Source organism: Ricinus communis, chromosome 9 (assembly GCF_019578655.1).
Source record: "Ricinus communis isolate WT05 ecotype wild-type chromosome 9, ASM1957865v1, whole genome shotgun sequence".
NCBI classification, from domain to species: domain Eukaryota; kingdom Viridiplantae; phylum Streptophyta; class Magnoliopsida; order Malpighiales; family Euphorbiaceae; genus Ricinus; species Ricinus communis.
Window position 1 is genome coordinate 20,158,589 of NC_063264.1, and position 5,224 is coordinate 20,163,812.

Genomic DNA, 5,224 nt, shown 5'->3' on the forward strand with positions numbered 1-5,224 from the left:
CTCACCATTAGTCAACTGGGCACGATAGCGTTCCATATCAACTTAATGATAGCATTAAGAATAATGAGAATGACTAAATCAATATTAATTAATTGAGATAATTCCAATTGAATTAACCTTGTTCCTTTATTTCCCTAGAGCCTATCATGCAAGCTATGTAATTCAAATAAGCCGCAATCACACACACATGAGCCAGTTCCTTGCTACTTGTGTCAATCGTTCATGACAATTACGGATCACAAACTCAAAGTTTAGCAATAGAAAGATCAATATCAAAGTTGAGTCGTCAGTTCAATCAATATCAATAATTCATAAATAATAAAAACAAGAAATAAAGAATACTTGGATTAAAGAAGAATTCTGTTAAGCACAAAGCCTCACAAAATCACAATTGGAATTTATTCACTCTTGAATTAGAAACTAAAAACTTAGCCACTCATAGTGGAGTGAGAATTCACAAGAATTGTAGAGAATAGAAGAAGAATAAGAATAAGAATAATAAGCTCAAAGTATCTAGTTGTCCTTATATAGGAAGTAAAATCCTAAACCCTAATAGTAGAATCCTTATCAAAAAGAAATATGCTTCCTATTTAATTTTATCCCTATAAGGAAGGATAAGATTAAGAGTGATCTAAATAAATTAAAACCCTAAATACATGGAAGAAAGTTCTATTAATCTAACACTTCCAAAAATAAAGGAAATTAACTAGGGATAGGTACACCACAAATTAATCTTTGAAAATTTCGAAGCTCTCTTTCACATCTTTTAGCAGCTCATGGGATGCAAGGTGTGGTCACGCCTTGTTGACAGTAGTCTCCTGCACAGATTTCTGCAGAGCTCATGGGCTGTAAGGCATGGTCACGCCTTGTCGACAGTGATCTTCTGTGTAGATTTCTGCATTTCCTCCAAAAGACTTGGTTTTTGACAAATGATGACTTAAAACATGTCTTTAGGCTGGATTTTGCTCCATCCTTGATATTTCATTACCTAAGTCAGAATAAACATAATTTTCATAATTAAGTACATTATTCAACCAAATCCCAAGGGAATTAAACACAATAAATATAACTATTTGTGACCTATCAATCCAATTCGAGAGAAAAGGGTGTATATGTTTCATTTTTGTTATTCTTTCATTGTAATTGATTTCCTATTTGTTTTAAACATGAACATGTGTAGGTAGATCGATTAAACCCATTGGGATTTCTTTACTATGTTGTCTTAGTATTAAATATTAATAAGATAATGCATGATTCGTGAGACGTTGTGAATTGTGGTGTTTAGATTGCTTTATGTAATTGAGAAGTCCATTTGGCAATTAGAATTTTGAATAGCAAGAACTGGTTAATAATCACTTAGAGATAAGGATAATTAACTAGCCAGATTAAGAATTAACAAAGCTTAATAGAGGTGGATTAAAGCTTAATGCTAATTTAAGAATCAATCCGTTAGGAAGAGATTCCAACTTTAGGTTCTTGAGTTTAGGAATTCAGTTATCGAGAGAGAGAAACTGAATTCAATTAAGAAGTCGTCCATAGGTAGCATAATTAGACTCATCAATCTATTATCTTTTGTTTGATTGCCAACTAGTTTAGGTTCCCTTTGGGTTTGCTTTCTTGTCTTGGTTGTTTCATTTATCCATTCATTCCTACATCTCACTTAGTACTCAGCTTGTTATTATTATTAAATTTAGAAATTATTCATCATTCATTTTAGGCTAATATAACAGAGAACAAAGTAGTAACTCTAGGCTTTCACTTTCCCAAGGAATACGACCTTGATACTTGCCATTAGTGCTAGACTGCATCGATAGGTCCACTGCCTTAGATTGTAGCTGCATAAGTAGCCTATCAAGTTTTTAGCGCCGTTGCCAGGGAATGTTTGAAAAGTAGAGTGAAATTTGCTATTTGTTACTTTAGCCATTTTTATTTATTTACTTATTTATTTATTTTATTTTTGTACATATTTATTTAGTTTAAGTTCATGATTCAGGTAGTGAATGATAAGGGGGTTCAATGCTAAATTTAAACTCTTTGTATGATGCGTTGGAGAATGGGATCAGGAACCAAGAAAGTGCTATAAATTGGGATACCCGTGCAGCCTTAGCAGCTCGAGCGGAATCGTTTTGCAGGGCTACCGATCAACTCTCCACTCCTATCCTTTCATCTTAAGATTTTTGTGAAATTTGTTGTGGTTTACATTTGAGTAATGATTGTCCATTGTGCAGTGATTTTGCTCATTGTTCTTATAACTTTGAACAGGTGAACTATACGGGAAGTTGGCTAAATAACTCGTATGAAAGCACCTACAACCAAGAATGGAGCACTCATTCACCCCTTGGATGGAGCTTAGATGGCCAAGAACCACCAGGATTTTAGCAACTACATCAGTAGCCTTGATAGGCATCATATTATATGTATTTACATGCCTGATTGTTTACATTCTTGTGCATGATTATCTCGTTTTATGCTAGAATCACTTGTCTTTTGTTTCCTTTCACGTTTCCGGTCATTTTCGAAGGACACTATCAATAATCGAGGGAAATACGCATGATTACAGACTAGAATCCATCAAATTGGACGAGGACTAGCATCCCGAGGGTTGAGCACAGCTTGGACTCTGGCCATGCTGAATTGCCAACTAGCTGCTCTCCAAGAGTGCCTTTTGGCATGGTTTCAGGCCATGGTGGCTCAGCACCGGCTTGGGCACGACCCCGAAAGAGTCCAGGCCGACCAAAGGCTTGACCATGGCCGTGCTGAAGGGACTATATAGGCAAATTCGATTTGGTGAATGGTGGCTCGATTTTCTAACTTGATTCCAATATACACACTCAATTCCTTTGTTTTGTAGACCTCGATTGTCGACTTTGGGAGATCAAATTCATCAATGGAAGGGAGGATTGCACTTGTTTCAACATCGATTTTGAAGATCAAGACGAGATTTGGGAGCATTCAAGAGGCAATTTAGAGTTTGATATTTTGAATTAAAAAATTAGGGTTTCTCATCCAACTTGAAAGAGAAGGGTGTACATGCCTTCAATTTTCTTTTCCTTATTTGTTCCTTACTTTGCTTTAACTATGAACATGAGTAGCTAGATCTTTTGAACCCATTGGAGGTTCACCTTTGTTGATGGATTATGCTTAGTTGTTAGACTTGTAATTGCCATTCTTGTAATCTTCTTGTTATTCAGTAATAAAGTTTTAATTTGAGACGTTGAATTAATTATCTTTTGGGTTGTTTCTTGACATTGAGAAATGCTTGTTACAACTAGAATTTGAATAGTAAGAACTGGTAGTTAACACTTAGAGATAAGGTTAATTTACTCGCCGGATTAAGAATTAACAACTCTTAATAGTTCTAAATCACGCATAATGCTAATTTGTAATAATCTGATAGGAAGAGATTCCATTAGGTTAGTGCAGGTTTAGAAACTTGGTGAGCTCGAGAGAGGAACTGAGTTCGAGTCAGGATTTAGGCACGGGTAAGCAAGATTGGTAATTTATAAAATCAACCTATAGAATTCCATCACTTAGGTCCCCTTTAGGTTTGTTTCTCTTGTTGCGGTTGTCTTTCGATTATTAGTTGCTGTTTATTTATTTATTGGCATTCATAATCATTAGTTAGTTAATTTAGACTTCTCACACCCTATTTCAGACTAGATAACATAGCGAATAGTAGTAACTCTAGGTTCACCCGATCTTCAAGGATACGACCTTGATACTCACTAGTGCTAGGCCGCAGCGATAGGTTCACTACCTTAGGTGTAGGTTGCATTAGTAGTCCATCAAGTTTTTATCGCCGTTGCCGAGGAACCGTAACGGTGAGCTAGAGTGAATTGTTTTCATGTTACTTAGTCATTATTTGTTTATTTATTTATTATTTATTCTTTATTTTATCGCTTTTATTGATTGGTGTTTGTTTGGATTGTCGATTTCAGGTAGTTTACGACCAGGAGCTCTAATCCTGATCCCATAGAATCCTTATCTAACCTGGAGTGCTCTCTCAGATTATTAAGATGATGCTTGCAGGTAGTTGAGGAGGAGGTCGGACTTATAGTTCAGGTTCATAGAGCTAACATGATGGAGAACCATAACCCCCAGGCCGATGACGATCAGAGGACGATGTACGAGTTTGCTCGACCATCTTTAGATGGGACAAAAACTAGTATAGTCAGACCTGCTATAGCAGCCAACAATTTTGAGATAAAGGTCAATGTTATCCAGATGATCCAGCAGAGCGTGCAGTTTGGAGGATTGCCCAGCGAGGATCCCAATGCACATATCTCCAACTTTTTGGAGATTTGTGACACATTCAAGATAAATGGAACAACCGATGACGCTATTCGGCTGAGATTGTTTCCATTTTCCTTGAGGGACAGAGCAAAGAAATGGTTACAATCTCTTCCACAGCAGAGGATACTACATGGAAGGCGTTGGCTGAAAAATTTCTCTATAAGTATTTTCCTTTCGCTAAAACTACTAAACTTAGAAATGACATATCTTCTTTTGTGCAGTTTGATGATGAAAGCATGTAAGATGCATGGGAGAGGTTTAAGGACCTTTTGAGATGCTGCCCACATCACGGATTGCCAGTGTGGATGCAGGTTCAGACCTTCTACAGCGGGTTGAACCTTGCGACGAGGCAGATGGTGGATGCTGCAGCAGATGGGGCTCTAAACAGTAAGACGCCTGAGTAGGCTCAAAACTTGATAGAGGAAATGTCCATGAACAATTATCAGTGTATCCTCTATGAGCCGACCAGGAAGATATGGAGTGGTCAACCAAATGGATTCTACAGCAGCCTTGGTAGCTCAGGTGGAGCTTCTAACCAAGAAGATTGACCAACTCTAGATGCCGATTCATCCAGCGAATGTTGGCTGCGAGTTTTATGGTGGCCCGCACTACAGTGTGAACTGTACTGCGGGAGGTATGTTTGCTTCATCTTCTTCTACTTTTCTATCTGTTTCTACTGTGTCTTCTGATTTTGAGCAGGTTGATTATATGGGGAATGCCCCAAGGCAGCAGAACAACCCTTACAGTAACACATACAACCCTGGGTGGCGCAATCATCCCAACTTCAGTTGGAGGAACAATAATGCCCAGGGTCCACCAGGTTTTTCAGAGACTTCATCAGTAGCCATAACAACAGCCAGCTGGGCCTGCACAAGCTCCTCCTCTACCAGAAAAGAAGTCAAATTTAGAGAAGCTTATGATGAAGTTTGTG

The 5,224-nt window shown here is 37.7% G+C and overlaps 1 non-coding gene across 1 annotated transcript; it reads right to left on the bottom strand.

Annotated features, from left to right (window-relative positions):
* Window positions 1-4,481: 4,481 nt before the first annotated feature.
* On the bottom strand, window positions 4,482-4,588 carry LOC112534750. The gene has a single exon (XR_003079011.1). It is a non-coding gene; the product is annotated as a small nucleolar RNA R71 (small nucleolar RNA).
* Between the last annotated feature and the right edge of the window lie 636 nt (window positions 4,589-5,224).